Source organism: Chrysemys picta, chromosome 1 (assembly GCF_011386835.1).
Source record: "Chrysemys picta bellii isolate R12L10 chromosome 1, ASM1138683v2, whole genome shotgun sequence".
Lineage (NCBI taxonomy): Eukaryota > Metazoa > Chordata > Testudines > Emydidae > Chrysemys > Chrysemys picta.
The window spans coordinates 126,591,828-126,618,725 of NC_088791.1; positions in this window are offsets into that span (position 1 = coordinate 126,591,828).

Genomic DNA, 26,898 nt, shown 5'->3' on the forward strand with positions numbered 1-26,898 from the left:
TGTGTTATAATATCTCATTTTCTAAACCTATTCCTTATTTTACCATTTTGGGTAAAATTTTCAAAAGTACCACTCAGTATGTCTACATGGAGCTAGCTTTAATCTAGCTAGCAGGAATGCCAATAGCAGTGAAGCAGCAGCACAGATTTCGGTGCAGGCTAGCCACCCAAGTAAGTACCCAGGGACCTGGTTGGGCTTGTACAGCCCGTGCTGAAGTTTGTGCTGCTGTAGCTTCACTATATGGGTACCCAAGCTACCTATATTAAAGCTAGCTTGGGTACGACTACACCTGGTGCAATCACTTCTCTGATTTAAGTGTAGATAGACCCTAAGTGACTTAAGAGCCTAAGCCCCATTTTCAAAAATGACTTAAGCACCTAGGAGCCTGGGGGCATGTCTATTTTGCACCTTCCTTATGGTGGTGTGTAGAGTACATACAGTGCACACTCCCTAGAACGGGTATAAATAGTAGTGTAGCTGGTGAAGTACTGCTGAGGCAAGCAGAGTAAAGGCCTGGTCTACACTATGACTTTAATTCGGATTTAGCAGCGTTACATTGAATTAACCCTGCACCCGTCCACACAACGAAGCCATTTATTTTGAAATAAAGGGCTCTTAAAATCGATTTCTGTACTCCACCCCGACGAGTGGAGTAGCACCAAAATCGATATTGTCATTTCGAATTAGGGTTAGTGTGGCCGCAATTCGATGGTATTGGCCTCCGGGAGCTATCCCACAGTGCACCATTGTGACCGCTCTGGACAGCAATCTGAACTCGGATGCACTGGCCAGGTAGACAGGAAAAGCCCCGCGAACATTTGAATTTTATTTCCTGTTTGCCCAGCGTGGAGAGCACAGGTGACCACAGATAGCTCATCAGCACAGGTAACCATGCAGGCTGATAATCGAAAAAGAGCACCAGCATGGACCGTACGGGAGGTACTGGATCTGATCGCTATATGGGTAGAGGATTCAGTGCTAGCAGAACTTTGTTCAAAAAGACGAAATGCCAAAACTTTTGAAAAAATCTCCAAGGGCATGATGGAGAGAGGCCACAATAGGGACTCAGATCAGATCAGTGCCACGTGAAAGTCAAGGAGCTCAGACAAGCCTATCAAAAAACAAAGGAGGCAAACGGTCACTCCAGGTCAGAGCCGCGGACATGCCGCTTCTATGTCGAGCTGCATGCAGTTCTAGGGGGGGCTGCCACCACTACCCCACCTCTGACCGTGGATTCCGAGGCAGGGATAATCTCATCAGCTACACCTGAGGATTCTGCGGACGGGGAAGAGGAGGAGGAGGAGGACGAGCTTGCGGAGAGCACCCAGTACTCCGTTCTCCCCAACAGCCAGGATCTTTTTCTCAGCCTGACTGAAGTACTCTCCCAACTCTCCCAAGCCAGTATCCAAGACCATGACCCCATGGAAGGGACCTCAGGTGAGTTTACTTTTTAAAATATAAAACTTGTTTTAAAAGCAAGCGTTTTTTAATGATTACTTTGCCCTGAGGACTTGGGATGCATTCGCGGCCAGTACAGCTACTGGAAAAGTCTGTTAACGTGTCTGGGGATGGAGCGGAAATCCTCCAGGGACATCTCTATGAAGCTCTCCTGGAGGTACTCCAAAAGCCTTGCCACAAGGTTTCTGGGCAGTGCAGCCTTATTCCGTCCTCCATGGTAGGACACTTGACCACGCCATGCTTGCAGCAAGTAATCTGGTATCATTGCCTGACAAAGCCTGGCAGCGTATGGTCCCGGTGTTTGCTGGCATTCAAGCAACATCCGTTCTTTATCTCGCTGTGTAATCCTCAGGAGAGTGATATCGCTCATGGTAACCTGGTTGAAATACGGGAATTTAATTAAGGGGATAGAGGTGGCCGTTCCTATTGGGCTGTTTGCCTGTGGCTGAAAAGAAATCCTTCCCTGCAGTTAGCCAAGCGCGGGGGGTGGGGGTGGGGCGGAGGGAATTGTCCCAGAGCTTTTCGCGTTTGGCTAGCAGGGATCTTCCCTGATACCAGCCACATGGTGGGGGGAGGGATAAAGCGATCATCCCAGAGAATTCATGGCGGGGTGGGGGGTTTTAGTTTGGTTCCTGCAGGGATCTTCCCTGATACCAGCCATGCGGTGGGGGGAGGGATAAAGCGATCATCCAGAGAATTTGATGGGGGGGGGTTAGTTTGTTTTCTGCTGCTGAAGGTTAACCGGAAAACCGCAGCACTCAACGGGCTTTGCTTGGTATGTGGGAAAGGAGGGCGCAGAAGCCGAAAGACAATGGTTTACCATGGCCGCATGCAAGCTGAATTCTGTTGCCCGGACCTGCATCTGTGATCTCTAGCAGCAAAGCCACAGGTGCTCAATATTAAGAAGCAAAATGCGACCTTGCACAGAAATCACATGTGCTATGTAATGTGAATAGTATTGGTCACTGTGAAAGAGTATAAGCATTGTTCTGCAAAATGTATCTTTTTAAAAAATTCTCTCCTTTTTTCCCTCCCTCCAGCAGCTGCAAATTTTTCAAGCCTCCCTCCTCTGTCCCGAAGGCTATCTCAGATAAGGCGTCGGAAAAAGAAGACGCGAGATGAGATGTTCGCAGAAATCATGGAATCCACTCGCAGTGAAAGAGCTCATCTGAATGAGTGGAAGGACACGGTTTCAAAGTATAGGAAAGAAGCCAGTGAACGTGAGGACAGGAGGGACCAACGTGAGGACAGGAGGGACCAACGTGAGGAGAGGAGAGACGCTCGAGATGAGAGGTGGCAGCAGGAAGATCAGAGGAGGCAGGATACAATGCTGGGGCTGCTGCGTGAGCAAACAGACATGCTCTGGCGTCTGATGGAGCTTCAGGAAAGGCAGCAGGATAACAGAGTGCCGCTACAGCCCCTGTATAACCCCCCTTCCCCCTCCCCATGTTCCATAGCCTCCTCACCCAGACGTGTAAGAACGCGGGGGGGGGGAGGCTCCGTACACCCTCCCATTCCACCCCAGTGGACAGCCCAAGCAAAAGGCTGTCATTTTTTTAACCTTTTTTTAGTGGCCTTTTCCTTCCCGCCGATCCTCCTCCCAAACCCCACCCGGGTTCTCTCCCTCTTTTTATAATCAATTAATAAAGAATAAATGATTTTTAAATGATAGTGACATTATTTCCTTTGAAAGCAAGCTGGGGGAAGGGGGAGGGTGGGTTCCTTACAGAGAATGAGTCAATAAAGGGGGCGGGTTTTCATGAAGGAGAAACAAACAGAAATTTCACACTGTAGCCTGGCCAGTCATGAAACTGGTTTTCAAAGCTTCTCTGATGCACAGCGCTTCCTGGTGTGCTCTTCTAATCGCCCTGGTGTCTGGCTGCGCGTAATCAGCAGCCAGGCGATTTGCCTCAGCCTCCCACCCCGCCATAAAGGTCTCCCCCTTACTTTCACAGAGATTGTGGAGCACGCAGCAAGCAGAAATAACAATGGGGATATTGGTTTGGCTGAGGTCTGAGCGAGTCAGTAACGATCGCCAGCGACCTTTTAAACGGCCAAATGCACATTCTACCACCATTCTGCACTTGCTCAGCCTGTAGTTGAACAGCTCCTGACGCCTGTCCAGGCTGCCTGTGTATGGCTTCATGAGCCATGGCATTAAGGGGTAGGCTGGGTCCCCAAGAATAACTATTGGCATTTCAACATCCCCAACGGTTATTTTCTGGTCCAGGAAGTAAGTCACTTGCTGCAGCCGTTTAAACAGAGTAGTGTTCCTGAAGACGCGAGCATCATGAACCCTTCCCGGCCAGCCCACGTTGATGTTGGTGAAACGTCCCTTTTGATCCACAAGTGCTTGCAGCACCATTGAAAAGTACCCCTTGCGGTTTATGTACTGGGTACCCTGGTGCTCCGGTGCCAAGATAGGGATATGGGTTCCATCTATCGCCCCACCACAGTTAGGGAATCCCATTTCAGCAAAGCCATCCACTATGACCTGCACATTTCCCAGAGTCACTACCTTTCGTAGCAGCACCTCAGTGATTGCTTTGGCTACTTGCATCACAGCAGCCCCCACAGTAGATTTACCCACTCCAAATTGATTCCCAACTGAGCGGTAGCTGTCTGGCGTTGCAAGCTTCCACTGGGCTATCGCCACTCGCTTCTCAACTGTGAGGGCTGCTCTCGTCTTGGTATTCTGGCGTTTCAGGGCAGGGGACAGCAAGTCACAAAGTTCCATGAAAGTGCCCTTACGCATGCGAAAGTTCCGCAGCCACTGGGAATCATCCCACACCTGCAACACTATGCGGTCCCACCAGTCTGTGCTTGTTTCCCAGGCCCAGAATCGGTGTTCCACGGATAGAACCTGCCCCATTAACAACATGATCTCCAAAGCACCGGGGCCAGCGGTTTGAGAGAATTCTGTGTCCATGTCCATGTCCTCATCACGCTTGTCACTGCGCTGCCATCGCAACCGCCTCCTCGCCTTGTTTTTCTGGTCCTGGCTCAGCATAAACTGCACGAGAAAGCGAGGTGTTTACAATGTTCATGACTGCTGTCTTGAGCTGAGCGGGCTCCATGCTTGCCGTGGTATGGAGTCTGCAGTGTTCACCCAGGAAAAAAGGCGCGAAATGGTTGTCTGCCATTGCTTTCATGGAGGGAGGGGTGAGGCTGTACCCAGAACCACCTGCGACAATGTTTTTTGCCCCTTCAGGCACTGGGATCTCAACCCAGAATTCCAATGGGCGGGGGAGACTGCGGGAACTATGGGATAGCTATGGGATAGCTACCCACAGTGCAACTCTCCGGAAACGGTACATGGACGCACACCGCCGAATTAATGTGCTTAGTGTGGCCGCATACATTCGACTTTATACAATCTGTTTCCAAAATTCGAATTATATAAATTCGGATTAATCCCGTAGTGTAGACATACCCAAAGTCTGACTGACTGCCATTAAATTAATGCCATTGCCTAATCTTGTGGCTTCACCCCTAAAAGTGCAACAACAAAAAATTACAATGGGCTAGACTTCCCCACTGACATTTGGGTCTTACTTCTACACACCGGCAAATACACAATATACACACCCATTTCACTAGCTCTCCTATTGGTCCCTTTGCAGCTTTATAGTGCAATGTTCCTCAAACTACAATTTACTAAATGGGATCACCAAATAAGTTAGAGTGTGTGTGGTTGAGAGGAGAAGAGGTTGATCCTACAGTCCTTGAGTAGGAAAAACTCCCATGAACTTAACTGGAGTTTTGCCTGTGCAAAGGCTATAAAATAAGGCTTCTTAATCAATACCTTGAGAAACAACTTGTCATAAATCTATCATTTTCTAATTGAAAGACACATCAAAAGCCTACTGTGTGCATGGGAGGGCTGCCATCTTGATTAACATGGTGGGAATTGAACAGGAAATTTCCAGAGCTTTTAGCTCTCTCTCCTCTATATAAACTCATACCCTCTGTGGGTTGGCACAGTGGGGGACTTGTAACAAACTCACCAGAGGGTTACATGATAGTTTTGGAAGGGAAAGATGAGAGCAGTTTGCTCAATGGAACACACACACTTGTTCAGAGCTCTATATGTAGAAACAGAATGACATGGAAAATAGTTTAGTTACTCTCTACAAGCAAGAGAAATCATTGTGTGTGTGTGAAAGGAGTGGGCACAGCCTGTCTTTGGCCTGCGTAACACCCAAGTCAAATATCGGGACGTGGGGGGGGCGTGGCAGGAGGGGGCGTGGCAAAAAAAACACCCTTCCTCCACAAGCGCTGGAAGCGCGGGGCCAGGGTGAGTGAGAGTCCGGCCTGGCCCCGAGCAGGCAGGACTCAGTCGGGTGGTAGAGAGAGTAGGGGGGCAGCCCGCGGGGCCAGGTGGCAGCTGTTCTCCCCCCCTGGGCAGTGGGACTCGGGAGCAGCCACTGCTGCAGCTCCCACTGCCGCGGGGGGAGGAAGCGGCCGATGGCCAAGCTCGGCGGCTGCGGCTCTGGCGCCCGGGCCTGAACCCCCCGAGCCCCGGCCTGCTGCAGGGACCCAGCAGCGCGCATGGTGCGCCCAGCCCCTGGCCAGTCGCGTCTGGGCTGCTGCCCAGCTGGTGCTATCCCGCGGCGACCCTGGAGTGGGGGCAGCAGGCCCCAGCCCCCCTGTCCCGCTCGGGTCCCGCAGGGGAATGAACGGGCCTGGGCTGCTGATGCCTCTTCCCCGGGGCCGCCCGCGAGCCCTGCCGGGCTCCGGAGCATTTCCTTGTTTGTCCGGTGTCCCAACCACACATCGGTCAGGACGCGGGACAAACAAGGAAATATCGGGACAGTCCCGATAAAATCGGGACGTCTGGTCACCCTACCATCATGTCTGTATAGCCTGCATTTTTGTCTAACATAAATTGCTTGCTGGCTGCCTTTCTGATAATCCTATACCCCTATACTGGATTCTGGGAAGTTCTAAGGTCATCTCTGTGGAAGAAGATGTTTCTAAGAGACATTTTAAAAGGTAAAGTGGATGCATTCATCTGTGTACTTAGACACTTAAGCACATAAGTAGTCTGTCTGACTTGCTATCAATGGGATTACTCACATTCTTAAAGTTAAGCATATGCTTAAATGCTCTGTTGAATTAGGACCATAATTAGTCCATTTCATTGCAGGGAATTTTTCTGGTGGTAAATATGGTCACCCACTGCTGTGATGTCCTCTGTTCTTCATGGTTACCAAAATCATTTCTTAAAATGCTGCTATTGTTAGACTGATTTTACTCTCTCGTAGCACTGAGATCATGCATGGAAGGACATTTGATAACACCTTTATTTGTTCTGTTAAAATATAGTAGGGATCAGTACAACCCATCTTCATCTATTTCTGTACAGAGAACACATAGCTGTGGGGAAACAGCCAAATGGCCATAAACATATATCTTATGTTTGGGTCATGATATGGCATGCATTAAATCTCCTAGATGACAAATATAACTGTTAGAAATTTGGCAAGAACCACATGCGTCAAGGAGTGCAGGGACATTAAGGAACAAAGTATGCATTGTCCACTAGATGGCTTTATGTAGCAAACCTAGCCTTGCAGTGCAGAGTGAATTTAGGAAATGTTGCTGCAATTATTTTCAGCTTCCTATGGAGTAAACAAGAGGAACAGAGTTTGACACTAGTTTTAGTTAGCTCTGCCTTTCCAAAATATGGTTTGGATTGATTACACAGTGCATCATGTCACGTAGTTAAGACAGATGTTATCAGAGAGGCACACAACAACTATATGTTTCCCAATTAGCACATCTACAGATTCATCCTCAAAAACTTGTTACTACAGCCTCCACCTGGCTCTGCACAGAGGGGTGGGCATCCACTTCCTGCTTTCACTGCAATATTTGAATACCCAACCCTTCCTATCTGTTCCAACAGCCAAAATATATGTCCACGTCATGTTCCTCTCCTCCCTTGATTACTACCGTTTTCTCTACTCTGATTCCCATATTGCTGTGCTATTGTGCAATCAAACTAAAGTTGTTAGAATTACCTTCCTCACAGGACTACATGACACAGTAGAGAAAACCTCAGAGTCTGCTGGCATCTTCTCTACACTAGTGCTCCCATTGGTGTTAGCAGTGATGGGAATTTTTTCAGGTAAACTTAGAGCAGGAGAAGGCCGCAAAGACAGGAACCGGCTTGGGAGACTGAGACAGAGAATACAGACAGGATAGATTACAACAGCATCAGTACTGTGCTTACTCTATGAGCTATTTCTTGTTGTTAGTTAAAGACGTTATCCCTTAACTTGCTTCAATGATCATTGAAGATCTGCAGACGCCATCCTCTAGTTTTATCAATATCTGTCTTTTAAGCCCTATGGGACAGAAAGTGTCTTTTATTTTCATCCACCCAAGGACATAATTTTTTAACAAATAATAAAGACAATAACGGTGGGGAAAAACAACCCAAAGTACCTCCAACACAATGCCTGGGGAAACCTGTTGGAGAGTCACTGGGTCTGCTAGGCCAGCAGGCCATGAAGGGGGAAAACTGAGGATAAGAAAATTGTTTGGAAGCTTTGTATGGGTCTTCATCACAGAGGACAGTGGGGCTGTATTTACTCGAGAATTAACCTTTACAGGGCTAATCCTACAGTCTCCACTCCCACTGGGATGTCAACGCACCACATCCTCAGCTAGTTTCATTTGTTTCAATGGGGTTTTGCCAGTTTACAGCAGCTAAGGATCTGGCACAATGGGATAATTGTCTGAGTAGACAGAGTACGGACTGGAGGATTTGGCCCTGTTGAGACAGAGGTACTGAACAAAGTGTTGATGGAACATCTTGAGAAATTAAACAGCAATAAATCAGCACCACTGGATGGCATTTATCCAAGAGTTCTCAAGGAGCTAAAGAACAAAGTAGCTGAGATACCGAAAAAGACATGCACTCGGTCACTGAAAAAAGCTACTGTCCTGGAGGATGGCCAACATTCAAGCCCATCTTTTAAAGACAATGATAGAGAACAAATACATAGTGCTAAGTCTGGTCCTAGCAAAGATCAGTGACTTTTAGGCCTCAGTCCTGCATGTGTTTTATGAAAGCAGACCCCGAGCCTGTGCAGCGTCCTAATGTGTGGGAACCTCTGTGGCACAACTTGCAGGACTGCCTTGCTATGGTATGAGGGAAAATAGTAGAGAAAATCATTGCAGGTATAGTCAAAAAGCACCCAGATGAATATAATGGGATAGGGGAAAAACAACAAATATTTGTAAGGGTGAGTCACCCTTTAACCTGCTCGTTCTCTTTACCAATTCATCTGTTAATTTGTACAAAGGAGACCTGGTGCATTACATTTACTTACAGTTTCAAACAACTTTTAATAAATACCCTCAAAAACATCGGTTATGGATTCTTGGTATATCCATAAGGTGAGAGATAAAAGCTTTTGACAGATTAAAATAGAGGGAAAATATAGGCAGCAAAGAGCAGAAAAAATGACAATGGACAGCTAATTTATCCATTCACAATGTCACAGTACCGCTAATAAATGACCAGCAGATTTCTGACATCCGATACGACTTTGTGTGTGTCAATGGTGTACAATACTGCTCCTGTATTGTCAAAGGACTTCAGCATTTAGCCCCTGCAGCATAGCTGTGATCTAGTACTTATGGTCCTTACTAGTACTTATTGTGGTTTTAGAGCACTGCTTTTGGCTTGTTCTTCCCATTCTACTTGACCCTGGTCTTCTTGCACCTACTGTCTTATCACTGATGGTTTCAGGAAGTTGAAACAGGCACACAAGTTTCATCCAACTATTAGGAGTGCTGGCGACTTCTCTGTAGTGTGCTATTTTTCAATAAGATAATGAGCAATTAGCTAGATATTTACAAACAGATGATCCTTCTTATAAAGAACAGAAGGTTTTTGAATTATTTGAGCAAGACTTTCTGCTAAAACTCTGATAGCTGGATGTTACAGTGGTAACCACATACCAGGTACCAGGATCTCTAAATCTGTCAAAGTGAAGCAATATGGGGCCTGGCTTTCAGCTAAACTATATGCCACCGTTTGATTGTCTAATGACCTAAAGAAGCATAATTGTGTTTATTTCGTGTTGTGAAGCTCTAGAGAGATATAAATTGCTGTATGTTTGAACTTTACTGCATGGGTAATAGTGAAACACTCTACCCTCAGAACTTTGATTTTTTTAACTTATGTATTTTTTGCAAATATATCAAAGACACTTGCCCTTAATAATGTAAGCTGGGCCCATTCAAACAATTTGTGTTTTAATTAGAGATATGTGGAGAAAGGTAATTCCATTTCATGGAGGATTTTGATATTTCAAAATTTGGTTTCATTCTGCTTCCGAATGAAAACCCAATTTTTTAAAATTTCTGTGAAAGGGAATTGTGCCCCAGTTCTGGGATAGTCTACCTGGCAAGATGTTCTAGAACCCTGGGGTTCTGAACTCCAAGGCAGTGTAATGTTTTACTAAAGAGCCCTTTGGTACCTGGCACAAAAGGTACCTATTTACTTTAATCAACTCATCCCTCAGTTTTCTTTCTGCTAAACCAAACAGATTGTGCTCTGTAAGTCTCTCACTGTAAGGCATTTTTTCCGCACCTCTAATCATTTCTGAGACTCTTTTCTGAACCCTCTACAATTTTTTAAAAATGTGGACACCAGAATGGGACACAGTATTCCAGTATTGATCTCACCAATGCCATACCCCGAGGTAAAAATTACCTCTTTACTTCTACTCACTACTAGAGCTGGTTGGAATTCCTCCAAAACAACAAAGGTTCATCAGAAAGTGCTGATTCACTGAAACAAAATGTTTCACTGAATCTATTACAGAGTCGACAAAACTTTTGTCAAAACACTGGCATGTTTCCACTGCCAGTGTTCCAGGATCGACAGCTTGGTGGCAGGGAGTCTGCCAGCCCTAGAAGTTGGTAGGCTTCCTACTCCACAGCAGCTGATGTTGTAATTCTGAAAACCCAGAATTTCTTGTGAACTGAAAATCACAAGTTTCAGCCAGCTCTACTCCTTTGTATGTTGAAGAATCCCTTTTCACCACATCACTCTGGTTGCGCATGTTGAGTTGCTTGTCCACTATTACTCCTAAATCCTTTTCAAATCAATATTGTCCAGGATACAGTCTGTAGGTATGGCCTGCTTTCCTTGTTCCAAGATGTATACCATTGCATTTGGGTGTATTAATGTGCATTATGTTTGAATGAGCCCAGGTTTCCTGTCCTCATCATTATTTACCACTCACTCCACCAATCTTGGTGTCATCTGCACATTTTATCAGCAGTGATTTTATATTTACTCCCAGATCATTGATGAAAATGTTGAATAGCATTGGGCCTGCTTCCAATCCCCAAAGAACCCCACTAGAAATGCCCTCATTTGATAATGATACTCCCTTGACGACTACTTTTTGAGATCTCTCAGTTAGCCAGTTCTTAGTTCATTTAACGTGTGCGCTATTGATATTGAGTAGTGTTAATATTTTAATCTGAATGTTGTCCAGGACTAAGTCTAATGCCTTGCAAAAGTCTAAGTATATTACGTCTATGTAGTTACTTTTATCAACTAAACTTGTAATCTCAACAAAGAATGAAATGAGGTTTGTTTGACATGGCCTATTTTCCATAAAGCCATGTTGATTGGCATTAATTATATCCCTATCCTTTAATTCTTTATTAATTGACTCCCTGATCAGCTTTTCCATTATTTTGCCCAGCACTAATGTGAGGCTAACCGGTAGTTACCCAAGTCATTTCACCTGACCTTTTTAAATACTGGCATAACATTAGCACTCTTTCAGTCTTCTGGCATTCCCCTAGTACTCCAAGACTTATTTAAAATGAACATCAGTAGGCCAGAGATGTCCTGAGCAAACTGTTTTAGGATTCTTGGGTAAAAAGTTATCCAGGGCTGCTGATCTTAAAATGTTTATCCTTACTAGACGTTATCTAACATCCACTTCTGTGACTAATGGACTAGACAATATTTCATCATCCTCATATGATGTGAGTAGATCATCCTGCTTCTTGCCGAACATAGAACAGAAATATTTCGTGAACACTTCTGCATTTTCTGCATCATTATTAACAATGTTACCATCTGTCTATATAACGGGCCTATACCAGTGCTAGGATTTCATTACTTTAAAAATTTCCATTAACTAGACTGATGCAGGACGGGGCCTCTAAAGAACAGTTATAGCACAGGCAGTGGCTGTGTAATCCTACTTCTCATATTGTCCTGCCAATGTTCCTCAACCCTGACTTGGAAGGACCAACTCCAGACCTCAAAGGATATAAGGCCTCATACAAAGACCATTGAAGTCAATGGGAAGACTCCCTTTGACTTCAATGGGCTTTGGAACTGGCCCATAGCTCAGTCTCCAGGCCTATTAATTGCAGTGGTGGTGGTGGTGGTGGGGTGTTATATTCAGTAGAGAAGAGATACTTTTATAGTAATAAATGTCCCAAAATAGGGGCTAATAGGTTATTATTAATATGTATTATTTTTATTGCAGTAATACACAGGAGCCCCAGTCAAGGTCCAGGATCCCATTGTGCCAGGTGCTGTACAAACACAGAACAAAAAGTCCCTGCCCCAAAGACCTTATTAAAGATGCCTTCAACCACAAGTATATCGAAATCCAGAAAAACATTCATGCATGTGCATAATTTTAGTTTCATTGAACTTAATAATGTGCTTAAATACTTTGCTAGATCACAACCTGTAGCATCACTAGCACAAGGCTATTATAAGATTTAAATGCTAAGCCAGGAAATGCAATGGCTTTGGTCATGAGCCTTAAATTCAAGGTTTTAAAAAATTCCTACATAGTAAGATATTAAGTACAGCAATATGAAATAATGAGGGTGAGCCAAAGGAAAGGCCAAAATATAAAGCTCCTATATAACACACAACCAAAGGGGGGAAAGTATTGCATAGCCCAATACGATGGTCCCTACAAGAATGTTACTATACATTTGAAATGTATCAAATGAAATAAAAGTAAGCAACTTCTCTGTCTTATAAAGGAAGTGGCAGAGCTACAGGATAAGCAGTAGATGTTTTAAATTTAGGAGTGAGAGAGTGGGGTTTGGCATATGATTATCTACAGAGCCGTCTAATAATTCAAAGAACAGAGACACCAATTATTGGGCACTGTCAAACTGGTAGGAAGGATTCCCATTGGTGGAGAGTATCCTCCTGTCACTGAATTACTATTAAAAGCAACAGGAATATTTTGTAACTGTGATTAAATGCAAATGCTTCAGATCTGTTTTTGGAAACAAAGCTGTTTTCATTTTTCCTACTGAAGTTGTTATTTCAACTTAGTGTGTATTTATAATGAAGGTAGATGCCAAAATGAACAAACCTTTTCTTTTAATAGACAGCTTTGTACTGTTGTTTTATTTAAGTGATGCTGACATTGCTGTGGAACATCATGAAGCTGATCTATTCAGGTACCTCAAGAACTATGTTCATGAAGTGCAGGCTTCTGTCCTGTCTTTAGGTGATTATGACATTGATTTTAAAGTACAAATCAAAGGGAATTTTGGCTTAAAAAAAATCAGTGGCACGATATGGCTTCTGAGCTGTTGTCTTTCTGAATCTGCTCTCGTATAGCAGAGACACACCCTATGCAGAAGCTATAATCTCAGCCCCTTTCCAAGGATTTGGTTTTATTAACATGGTAATTAACAAGGGAATAACAACATTCAGCTCAGTTTTCCTCCTCTGGCTTGGCTGCTTCTAGGGTTCCTCCCTGAAGATTTATCAGCCCACACCCTAGATTTTCTCTGTCTAGAAAGCCACTCTCAACTTCTTTTGTACCAAAGTGGGGAAAACCCTCAGCAAGGAGGATAGCTTAGTGGTTTGAGTATTGGCCTGCTAAACCCAGGGTTGTGAGTTCAATCCTTGAGGGGCCATTTAGGGATCTGGGGCAAAAATCTGTCTAGGGATTGGTCCTGCTTTGAGCAGTGGGTTGGACTAGATGACTGTCATGGAGTCCCTGGGTGATGTTCTGGAACTGCTTCCCACAAAGCCAGTCAGGACTTTGGGGAGCCTCCTCTCCCTTGGAGCAGACTGCCTTCAGGGCAAGAAGCTTAGACGGCTTCACCTTCTGGGTCTGCCCTTGGAGCATTCAGCATATGCCCCTCCATGTGCTTCCCACAGGGAGTCCACCCAGGCGGGGTCCTGGGGAAGCCAGAGGGTCCTGCATGCACCCCCAACTTTGCAGTCAAATGTGACTCTCAGCCAGACAGTAAAACAGAGGTTTATTAGTTGACAGGAACACGCTCTAAAAGAGAGCTTGTAGGTACATAGAATGGGATCCCTCAGCTAGGTCCATTCTGGGGTCCAGTGAGCCAGACACCCACATCTGCACTCGCTCCCTGTCCCCAGCCAGCTCCAAACTGAAAACCCCCTCCTTTCTGGTCTTTGTCTCTTTCCTGGGCCAGGAGGTCACCTGATCTCTTTGTTCACCTTTAGCTATCCCCTTGCAAGGGGAAAGGGCCATGGCCATTTGTTGCTAGGATACAGAGTGTCAGCCATGTATGCACACTGAAGACTTAAGACATGTACAGGGGGAACTGAGGCATCCACACAGTATTCAGAGGAAACATTAAGAACAGTCCCACTTCGTCACAATGACCTCCTGAGGTCCCTTCCAACCCTGATATTCTATGATTCTAAGTCAGCAGAACTCACTTACCATCCTGAGCAGCATCATGACCTGCTAACAGGATGGTGTATTTCAGGCAACACCGATGGCCTGTTACATGGCTTTGGTGTAGTTATAAGGAGGAATCATAGGCTTGTGGTTAAAACAGGAATGGGACTGGGAGTCAGGATTCTATTCCTGAGTCTGCCACATTCTTCAAGTGTAATCTAGGACAAATCATTTAAGCCAAACAATGCTGTGGTTGCTTAGCACCTGTGAAAATCAGGCCACTTATTGAGGTGCATAAATGTACACCCACATTATTGCCAACTCTTGTGATTTTCTCTGAGACTCATGACATTTTGGTGGTTTTCATGTGATTATGAAACAAATCTCAGCGTAGTTTACCAAAAAATAAAGTTTCTAGCCCTTGTGCTTGCAGGAAAAAGCTTGAAAATATGAATCTAATGGCTCAAAAGCCGGAATGCAAATAAAAAGAACCCAACATGTATTGTTTTTAAAAATCTCACAATGTTTAAGCCAATCTCTTGATTTTTAGAAGTCCGGCGCATGATTTTTGAATGGTTTGGGGTTGACAATACTGCATTTAATTAAAAAAAAAAATTGGTGTTAGCCTCTGTCTCTCAGTTTACTCAGCTAGGTATAGACATAATATTCTTTGTAGTTTATAAAGTGCTTTAGATTCTTGGCTGCAAGGGTGTTATAGAAATGCAAAGTACCAATATTCCTAATTTATGCTCCATGAGTGCAGACTAACTCACCGTGTAGACGAGCCCTAAGAGTGGCTCTTTACACCGATTGGCTAAAGACAGCTCCTAGTGAAATTCAGAATATATTCAGCTCCTGAATATATTTCAGGTGTCTCATATGCTGCTTGAGGAAAGAATGCAAAAAGCAAATAAGGGTGGTTGAATAAGTCATCTCCCTGGGCTGTGAGGAGTAATCAAAATCAACCTGTTTTGAGTCAGAGTCTGAAATGACAGGAATGTCATAGGGGGAGTATGCATGTGCAAAAACTCTTTATGTAACTGATCTTTTCCTTTGCAAATGAAATGCTCTAGGATGTGAAAAGGTGAGTCATTAAGGCCCACTGGATGTTTAAGAAGAGACACTTTTAGCTTTCTACTCAGAGCATCAATGTAACTGTACTATATCTCTTTCAATGAAGCGATTTCTGCTCTAGCTGTTAAATCCTTCTCTGATCTGCCAACCAGGAAGGGGGTTCAGAGCTCCTTTGTCTCCAGCAGTTTAACTTAATTCCACTGATGTCTCACAGTTTATCAACTGCCACCTCACATCCGATCACCTGGATGAGTGATCAGAGTCAGAGTCATCTAATTTATACCAAGAGTGGGGACAAAGCAAAAAGGTAAATGCTTGCTGAGTCCTTACTGCACATAACCTAATTCAGGCGCTTAAAGAAGCGCTCCACAATGGCTGAGATGCAGGGTCACAGAGGTTGACGCTTCTAGTCTAACTTTGAATTCATGTTTGTTTTCCAAAATATTTTATTCTAACATTGTTACAAGAGCTGGTGGGGGTAGCTGATGAACAACTGTGTTGACTGGGAGTTGTAACCATGGTTATCAGACAGGTTTCCAGATGTCAGCACTCAAAGGAATGGGAAAGTTGAAAGTTAAAGAACAAGCAGTCCCATTTTTGAAGCTACAGGCTCAATTGCAAACACTCTCTCAGATCACACTCCCTCCCCACTCCCCACCCCCCACCCCCCACATTTACATTATCAGCTTCCTCATCTACTCATTTGAGAAGCCAGAGGGAGGTCACCTTATTGGTTTGTTATAACTTCAAGATAAGCTCCTCTCAGACAGGGCCAAGCACATTCACTCTGAGGAGACTTGTGGCTGGAATTCTCACTAGGCCTTGCAGTTGCTAAAACATCTAAGATAATGTCTGGTTTTTAAGATAGGCCAGCTTCAAACATTGTTTCAACAGGTCAACAGCATATTGCAAAACTGAGCAAATACCCACAGACTCTATGGTCTCCAGGAGATGTGGATAGGACCCAATCTACAGAGAGATACATATGACATCCTGAGGGGAAAGTGCATACTAGTCACCCAAAGCAAGAAGTAAAGCATCTTATTCACAGCTAAAAACATGTGGATGTCAAAATCAGAAATTTTATAAGCTTCTAATGGGACACATTTAAAACACATCCTGTTAAGATAGGCTGCAGAGTCCAAACTGGCTGATCCTAAGTACAGATGTGCAAATTGGTATGAAAACACCTCATAGTCCAATCTTCTCCCTCCCCCTACAAACTGAATCCAAATCTATTTTCCTGATTCCAAGACGGAACCCTGCCACCTATCCTCATTTCAAACATGGTCACTGCTTCCTTCTATCAGTTTTTCAACAGGTACTTGGACACCTTGTACTTCTAATTTCCTCCCTATGAACAGCCTCACACATCTTGGTTTGGGGTTCCAGCAGTTTTTGCGATCTTTCAGCTGGGCCCTAGCCAATGCTGAATACAGTGCACAATGCACTCTGAGGTATTAGCATTTGGGGCAAGGCATTCTCATAGTGCTGTCTTCTGCTAAAGCATGGCACTGATGGATCGCCTTCCTTCAGGTTCCTTGTGTGGGTCTCCTTGTGTTTCCACGAAAAAGGTCAGTGCTAGAGATGTGGTTTAGCTCTTCAGCCAAGTCATAAACAAACTTAATCCTTTTCAGGATAACAAAAGTCCAACTAAGGCCTGATCTACACTGGGGGGGGGGTGTCAATGTAAGATACGCAACTTCAGCTACGGGAATACCATAGCTGAAGTCGACGTATCTTATTCCATCTTACCTCCCGTCCTCACGGCGCGGGATCGATGGCCGCGGCTCCCCCGTCGACTCCGCTACTGCCGCTCGCTCCGGTGGAGTTCCGGAGTCGACAGGGAGCACGTTCGGGGATCGATATATCGCGTCTCGGCGGGTAGTCTGGACCTACCCTAAAAGTCCCCAAACAAGTCATTTTGTGGGTTTTCCTTTAGCCTACCTTAGGGCCCTGTTCCCAGCCCCTTTCTGGGCTGCCTTTCAGTCTTTCCCCCGCTCCCCACATTCTGACTCCTCTAGAGTGCCAATTTCCTGCCGATCCTGGCTCAGGACCTTCCACAGCCAGCCTTTCCACACCTCAGATTAGCTCTCCCAGCCCTTTTGAGGCCCAGGTGTCCACTAAACTATCATCTGACCATCCCCTCAAGTAATTAATTATGGCACAGGTGGTGGTGGCCCCATCTTCTAAGCGCACACATACACACAAAATCAAAATAATAAGTAGCCGGAATGCACTAAAGAGATTGTTGCTCCTAAAAGGATCTTTTCAGATAGCAGAGCATGGTGTAAAAGAGAGGAAGCTTTTTCTAACTACATACCTACATTGAAAAACAATGTGTGAGAATAATTCTGTTTTCCTTATTTTAATAAAGTTCCTTGTTCAGTGTTAGAAGAAAGTAATTCTTTGATTCTTTACCACTGTTACAAGAGAACAACCAAATGTTCCCTCAATTATGATGATGATGATTTTTAATATCTATGAAAGGTACGGGCTTGACAGCCCTGGTGATTAAGCTGCACCCATAGAACATATTTTGCACGCACAGTGGCAAAGTAAGCTTTCATACGTCACCACCCTGGCAATGCTCTTTCCATACAAGAACTGGAGGGACCATCTCTCTATGTGCAAAGGTTGTTCCCAGTCCTCCACCACAATAAAGTTGGAGTTGATTGGTGGCCCTGGGTAGGGGCTAGGGTTGGACTAGCAAGTGGTCCTCCTGGGCTAGGACTAGGGTTGCGGCCAGTCTTAATTTGACTTCTATATTTGGGGGATCAGATCCAGTCAGGCTAATTGGACCGCGTGGGGGGAGGGGCAAATTCTGTACCTGCCCAAGGCTTGCAGTTTGGGGGAGCAATGCTCCCCTGCATCCCCCCAAACCACACCCATGCTTTAGTGTTGGGGGCAACAGGTGGTCCCTGGCTAGACTAACTAATGTCAATGTGTAGGATGACCATATTTCCCAAAGGGAAAATGGGACACCACCTGGGGCTAGCCTGAGGGTCCCCCGTCCCACGTGGGGCTGGCCTGAGCTGCTCACCTGAGCTCCCACCCCTGCAAGGCTGGCCTGAGCCACTCGCCGGAGCTCCACCTGCCCCCCATGAGAGGCTGGGGCTGGCGTCACTGCTCGCCCGAGCCCTGCGACTCCCCACCGTGGGTCTGGCATCACCACTCAACCGCCCCTCCCCCCGCATCCCACTTTTTTGACAAAAATGGGCATTTGTCCTGTTTGCTCTTGTCAACTGATCAAGGACAGGGCTTAAAAAAGGGACTGTCCCAGCCAAAATGGGGCGTAGGCTCACCCTTTGGAGGTGCCAATTTTGTGCCAACTGTATACAACTCATCTATGCTAAACACAACCTAGAATTACTATTTACCTTGCCCTCCCTCCAACCAGATGTTTGTTTTTCCCACTTGTTACATCACGTTTACTGGAAAACAAGCTCTTTGGGGAAGAGACCATCTCTTACTATCTGTTTGGTTCAGTGCCCAACATACTGAGGCTCTGATCTGGGATGGAGCTAAATACTATTACTATTATTAGTGTCAATTTTGTTATGACAATCCTTTTCTACTAGGAGTCACATGAAACCAACAAAGTCATTCAACACATGTCATCCGCTGGCCATCAGATTGTCATAATGGTCAGTCACTACCAACCAAGGGTGGATTGTCACAACCCCCCCAGAATCCATGGCTATCCCAGGTACGTATTCTCTACAAGATTACATTGTAGAAAGAGGAACATAACATTTTCTTTCACTAAAGCGTGTCTGTGCTTTTCCCCACACCTAGCCTGTGTCAATATGAAATCATACACAGAAAAGGGAGTTAATGCACATTCCAATGATGGTAACTTTCCCCACTCTATTTTTCACTGGGTAACTATAGAATTTATAGAGGTGAAATCCTACCCTCATTGAAGCCAATGGCGAAACTCCCATTGATTTCAAAAGGGCCAGGATTTCATCCTCTATTCACCATACAAATGACCATTTGTGCCAGTGGCAATGCCTCAGGAGTGGATGCTAACATGCCTTCTATCCCCCTATATTTCAGTGCTGTGCACACTTGCCCTTGTATGTGTCAGTGCTGCCTTTTGGAAGGGCAAAATGAAACTTGGAATAAATAGGCTTCTGCTTCCCTCCCCCTCTCCCCAGCCTTTTCCTTCTGAGGTTCTAAGCATTGCCTGCACTAATCACCATAGAGATCTGCTAGTTTATACAACCTTATTTGAAGATTCATGCGTTTGGAGGTCATTTGACTCATTTATACATCCACAGGGATGGCCTGATTTGCTCAGCTCAGCTTCACAGCTTTCACTTACAGCAGGGCTGCGTAATCGGCTTTGATGAGCTCATGAAAAGAGACAAAGCGCACATGTGCACCATTCCAGATATATATAGAGAGAAGTTTTGCTGGAATGAATCAGAAAGAGCTGACTGCTGCCTGCAGTTCCTGCCCTGGCAATATCATGATTTAATATTCTAAGGAATTTATTTATTTATTTTCTGTTCAAGGCCACTGCCACCTTATGGCCACAGGAAGCTGGTTCGATAGAAATAATGTGTGCTGCTACTCCTGGTATCTCGGGGCTGAGAATGTTCATACTAGAAAGGCCATTTTCCAGAGGTATTTAAATCCGTCCTGAAAATTCACTTTGAGATGAATCTGGAACCACTTCTAGTCCAAATATTATGGAAAGATCAGGGCCATTTTGGATCAACGGGTTTTCAAGTAACCTGGGAAGCTGACTGATGCAGAGTGCTGTGTGTGTATGTGTGAAAAATCACATTTCAGATAATGGTTGTCTGGATTTGATCATACTAAGCAATGCTGAGGAAGTTCTTAGCCCCAAGAGCAGTCAGAGAGCGAGAGGGGTGTGTGTGTGTGTTTTGTTTTGAGAAACCTTGAGGAGTCACATATCGATTTTCCAAAAGCAAAGTCAGAGGTAGGTAGGAATAAGGTCTGATGTTACCTCAAAGTTTGGGGTGTGACTGTACAGGAGGGTTAGATAAATAATTCTGTTAGCAGCCATCTATCTATCTCAGGTATTTGTCTGGCCCCCATTATCTGAGCACCTCACAATCTTTAATGTATTTCTCCTCATCACACCTCTGTGAGGAAGGGCAGGACCATTATCCTCACCTTTAACCCCGGGGAACTGAGGCGCAGAGAGGCTAGAGCTCAGATTTCTAAAGGCATTTAGGTGTTGCTCCACTCAGCATTGCAAGGGTTAAGTGACTTAGACAGCTAAGCCCCATTTTCAAACGGGACTGAGGCACCTACTGGTCTTCACCAGATCTAATCTTGGATATTAGGGGGCAGAGTTAAGGTTGGGAGGGTGGTGAGGTGATAGTGAGCGATGAAGTGGGAAACTAACTGACTCCCTAAACTGTTCACTTCCAAACATTTTAATATTGTGAGTTTGGGGTGGGTTTTCTTTTCAAATAGGTGTCGGGCTCAGGGCTGCCCAGAGGGGGGGGCAAGTGGGGCAATTTGCCCCAGGCCCCAGGCCCTGCAGGGCCCCCCACGAGAATACAGTATTCTATAGTATTGCAACTTTTTTTTATGGACGGGGCCCCCGAAATTGCTTTGCCCCAGGCCCCCCTGAATCCTTTGGGCGGCCCTGGTTGGGCTAGTTCCTTGGTCAGAGCAAACCCACTTTGCAGTGACTTAGGAGAGCTTAAGGCAGCAGCCGAGGATTCTACCACAGACAGCTCCATATCTCCACCTTCCTCAAAGTAGGAAGTGTTCTGGGGACCAAAGGGGTAGAGGTAGGTCAGTAGATGATGCTTTCTGACATTCTAGGCAGGTAGAGGAACTCCTTGGGAGCTACTAGTCACAGTTGAAAGTTAAAGAAGCCCTGAGCTGAGCCTGCTCTAATTTGTGCTGGGGATCAGTTTGGCTCTCAGCAGTCCCCAGCATTGGGGAGAGATGGAAAAGGGGCATAAAGACACATATGTGCCCCCTCCCCACAGGTGCACTGAGCACTGTTCTTGTGCAGCTGGACCAGAGACTTTTGATAAAGGAAGTGTGATATTGTTGTTAGGGTGAACTCCACCCAAACACATTTTCAACCTTAACCTAAAACCCAAATCAAGCCCAATGGAAGCTCTTTTTGAGATCCAAGAAATTGCTGATAAATGTTTTTAAATTATTTTTCGTTTTTGCACCTCTTTCCTTCTGAATGGAATCAGGGAGTCGAAAAAGGAAATGACAAAATACCACAAGAATACTGATGCTTTACCTGGATGTGGGAAGTCCCAGAAATGTCACAAGAGCACATATCATGAGACTTCCAGACCAGTATGGCTGACTCTAGATGTACAGAGAGTTTGGATATTGCTCAGATAGCCATCCATCCAGACTTGTGGGTATTTGCCCATACTGACTTTCTGAACCTTTCATTCATACATTGCTACTAAAAACAAAACAAACCAAACAAACAAACCAAAACATTTATATTATGTTTTCATTTATAAATAGGTTATAAAGGGTTAATAACTGATTAATAGGCATGTTAATACATGATTAATCAACTATTAGAGGGTCCAGTAGATGAATAGGTTGCATATAACCATGTTTTATTTATAACACCTTCACTGATGCAGTTATAATCAAGCTTTAACACATACTGCTCAGGTCTGCAACATGCTTGCAACATCTCTTAATCATTTATTAATCCTCTATAAACCATTTGTAAATGGAACCTTAATACAAAATGTGACACAAAAACCAAGAGGACAATTGAATTATCCTTGCTTCAATACATGGCCACTTTTCTTCATAGCATATTTTTCAGGTGAGTGCCTAAGATTCCCCAATTTGCCCTTTCTGGGTGAATTTCTCTGCTGCAAACTAGGCAATGTCATACATTAAAGGGCACATTTTCAGAAGCACTCAATTCCCATTTGGGCATCTAAGAAAGTGGTCAGATTTCCAAATGTTGGCTGTTGAGCTTTTTTGAAAATCTAATTGTCCAGAGTATTCCATAGGATTGAGGCTAGAAGACATTCATTAGAAGCTGGGCGCCATGTGTTTGATTTTATACAGTACTGTATAATTAAAGTGGTACAACTTGTGTGGGTAGACAAGATCCAAGTGTAGTGATATGAATTACCGTGTTGTCTAATTGTTCTTACTGAGCTCCCCCACCTAGGTCCTTCTGGAACTCATCAATAAATTATCCAAGCCATAGAAAGACTGAAAGATCTCTCCTGATGGCCGTGGATGTCTCACAAACTGAGAGTGTTGCAAAATATTGTATTCTTGACAGCCTTTGGACAAAACAGCAATGTCATGCATGGCACCATTGCACCCAGCATGTTTGCTTTTTGAATGGGAAAAGATTGATATTGACACAGTAGGATCTTTTAAAACTGAAGTACCAAGTTCCTGTTTTGCTGTCACTGTAATTGATTACTTCAGCAAATTGCCAGAAGAAGCCTTTCCTTCCGCAACAGTCAGTAAGTTCTTGTTAACAGATTTTAGTCATGAAGGAAATTTGAGGGAACTAATTTCTGACAACGGATTACAATTCCCATCCAAGAAAATTTTAAGAATTTCTGAAGGAGAGAAATATTAGGCACAGACAATTTTCCATTTACGATGATAAGGCCATTTGGGGAATACTGGGCCTTCTGATCTCACACAGTTTTTACACCAGTCTTTGAACTCAACGGACTTACTTTCGTTTTACATAAGTTTTAACATAGAATCAAGAACTTTCAACTAGACCAGAGATTACATTATGCAACAAAAAGTTGTAAATGCATATGAACTCTCTGGCTGTTTTACTATATTATTTTTGTTGGGGTTGTTGTATTATAGGTTTTAATATTAAAAGCTGTTATGTTGGTTAATTCATACTTATGCATCTAACTTTGAAACTTATAAAGGAATTCTGATTTTTTAAGGGAAAAGAAAATCCCATTAGTGTTGCTTTTTTAATACTTCATTGTAATAGGTTTGAGACTAGAACTTGCATGTGGATCTATCTATCCTATAATCTTTAATGTATTTATCCTTACAATACACCTGTAAAGAAGAACTGTCATTCCAATTTTACAAATAGAGACACAGAAAGGCTTGCCAAAGATGACACAGTAAGACTGTGGCAGCCCAGGGAATAGAATATTGGTCTTCTGAGCCTGAAGCAAGTGCACTGACCTCTGGACCATACTTCCTTGCTAAGCCTAGAGTTATCACAACTGACTGGCATGCTGTAAGAATGGAGAAACCTCAACTGTCACAATCGTGTACACACAGGTGGTCCGGGATAGGGACAGCAGGCTCTGGAATGTTCCAATCCTCAACTGTTGGTTTCCTTCGACTAAACATGTCCTAATAACAGCTGAGAAAAAAGTTAAAACACCAGGGGAGAAAAAGGAATGAGCTGTGGGAAGGACATTCTACTCCACCTGCCTAGAAGAAATATTTTTCTCCACTCCCACTAAACAGCCAACTTTAAGTATCAATTAAGATATGCGACAAGCTGCCAGAGAGGTATTCATCAGAGCATCTCGCCCCTCCGATGAAGAAAAGGGACTAGAATACTGCATAGAGTCTTACAAGTCATAAGCAAGGACTCTGTGTTTCAGTTTGCTAACCAGTTGCTACCAACATGTGCTACCTGAAAAAGAGCAACAGAAAACCAGAATGAACAGTACAGGAGCCAAAATACTGACTGGCCAGAAGAAAGAAACTATGACCTGCAAGAGTTAGCTACAAAATTTCCATTTAAGGGCTGCAGCTGGTTCTTGCTCCCAATTTAAAGGGACAGTTACCAGAGAGATGTATGCTGGGAACGGGCCTTAAAAATGCCCTAGAATTTTGTGGTGACCAGATAATCAAGGAGACAGCAGCTTCACTTAATGTTAATGAAAGGTGTTATATTCCCAAATGTGTATGGGTTACAGATCTGGGTGCGAAACAACCTGAGATTGTCATAAGCAAAGCCTGATAGTTTAGGTGACTAGAATGTTTATTATTATTTATTTATTTGTATTGCAGTAGTGCCTAGAAGCCCCAGCCTTGGACCAAGACCCCATTGTGCTGGGTGCTGTACAAACACAGAACAAAGAGGTGTTCCCTGGCTCCTTAAGAGCTCATCTCCATGTTTTGTTATGATCTTTGTATAATAAAAATCCCAAATCATTTTTGACATATTTTGCTGCCTCTTTTTAAAGTGTACTATTCTGTCTCACCATTTCTGGGTTCTCTGGGCCTGAGGCTGAATGCCTGAGTATTGAGCTATTACAAGTATCTTTGGAGAGAGACATAACTGAGATGGAAATGTATGGTGATGCAAATTACCTTGCAAGGTAGTTAGCCAACACTGGAACTTTGAGCTATGTGATTGAAAAGTGCTGCATACATGCCTGGTGTTAATATTTGTTATTAATTAGCTATTGCTTTACTGAGTGAGTGTTTGGAGCGCAATACTGGTGGTTATTTAAATTTCTTGGAATAAAGGCTCTTTTATCTGTTATCGTGCTGTTGTGGTGTCCTAATTACCATCCATAAACACAGAGGATCAGGAATTGAGCCAGGCTACCTAGAATGGCAGGCCAGAGAAACACCTTTGGGTTGGTGGTGCTTCCTAACAGTTTTCTAATATATATTTCTACATTTGCATTATAAAAGCTATAAACTGCTTACTGACAGCACCTTTACATCCTTTTTAAAGCATCATGTCAAACCGCCTATTTAGTAGCAACTCTCTGAGAGAAAGTAATACAATACGCTGAAGTTACTACGTTGAACTGTGTCAAACAATCCACTTTCTTAATTCCACCCTAATCTTCTGGATGGAAATAGCACATTGTAGCAGCTCGGAAGCCGTTCCAGTGTGTCATGTCAAATGTGACTGCCGTACTATTTTGACGGTGAGTCATCACACAAGACAATGTATTGAGACAAATACTGAGGTGCCACAAAGCTCTTTCAAATCACTGTGGTAGGGAAGGGAGCTAAGTTGAGTGGGAACAAAGTGGAGAGTACAGTACTGAAACAGTTGGCCTATCGTTAACAAAACTGAAAGAAATTATAGGTAAACAAATTAAAGCATTTACTTACACCAACTAAAGCAAGGGCACCTCTAGCTGAGACTCCCCTTAGTTCATCCTATTATTCCTACGTATTGTACTGTGTGACCTTACATATCATTTACTCTAGCACAGGGGAGTGAGTTAAAGGTGGTAAGACAGATTTCATTCTGATTTTCCTTGCTACTGTCAGCTAACATTACTTTGAGATATATATATATAGATATAGATATTGCACTTGCTCTATAATAGCTTGTTGAAGAGGAAGGGTGGCCTTGTGATTAAGGCACTGGACCGGGAGTTTAATTCCTACCTCCACCACTGGCTTCTTGTTTAACCTCACTGTGCCTCAGTTCCCCACCTGTAATATAATAACAGCTGTCTTTCTCCCATCCTTTGTCTGGCTTGCCTATTTAGTGTATAAGTTCTTCAGGGCAGAGACAGTCTCTTATTATGTGTGTTTAGTGCCCAGTACATTGGGGCCCTGATCTCAGCTGGGACCTGCAGGTACTTTGGTAATACAAATAATAAAATAAGATAAATAATTAACAATAAACTAAATAATAATATATGTTGGGTTGGCTGCTTATTGGCTAGTGATCTGCACTACCATACAGCCAAAGGTCAGGTGCAAGCCACTTCTTCTGGTTGATTTAGGAGTAGTGTGTAATTGATGGACTTCAAAGGGAATCGCCCCCAGTGCTCTGCTTGTGGTCAGATGTGTTGTGACCGCCACATTGAGGCTGGGGTCAGGCGAAAATCTGGGGCTGTAAGAGAAATGCAGAAAATACTCTCCTACTGCAGCAAAAAACGAGAGCTGTTTCAGGGGATACTCTAGCACATGTGTTCTCAGCCTGTTAAGGGAATCCAGGGAGGGTGTATTTAGTTTCCCCAGATTTATGGGTGGGGGCTTGAGCCAGTTTAATTATTTGTCAATGTGGACCCTAGATATATTGAACCAGGCCTTTTTGCTGCTGTTAAGCAACTGGCAGAAGGGTTACATACATCTAGTCTTAGACTTTCTTTATCTTAGTACACAAGGCAGGTGCTAGTCTTGGAAATAATGCTGTGTTATTGTTGGGTGCCCATTGTCGTTTCTGTTGGGGAGCTGTGGCAGACAGCAAGGGAGTTTGCTGTCTGCCTTAAGCTCTCTATCTAGAGTAAAGTCTTGAGACATTACTCCTAGGGAACCAGCGATTGGTGTCTGGGTGAGATCCCCGAAAGAGGATTTGTGTGACCACCTCTGTTCCAGGACTGGTGTATATGAGCAAATAAAACAAGTTGTGCAAAAATATTGCCAAACTTTTTATCACTGATTTCTTCTCCAATGGGAAACCAACCTGCCAGGCCATGATATCCTGATTCCTGTTCAGTGGAGGGATAACTACACACAAACACTCTTTTACATTGAGAAGTCCCATAATAGATTTCAAGGCTATATTCGTTCTCAGCAGCAAGTAATGTATGTGTAGCCTATAGGATGGTTTGGGTTAAGAAATAAATAGAAGTTAGGTTTTGGGCCTAAATTAGCATATGTGTAGAGGAGTATGGGAAACAGAAGTTGCTAGTATGAGAAAAGTTAAAGATAAGTTGGACACATAATGTTATGGGAAAGTAAGAGT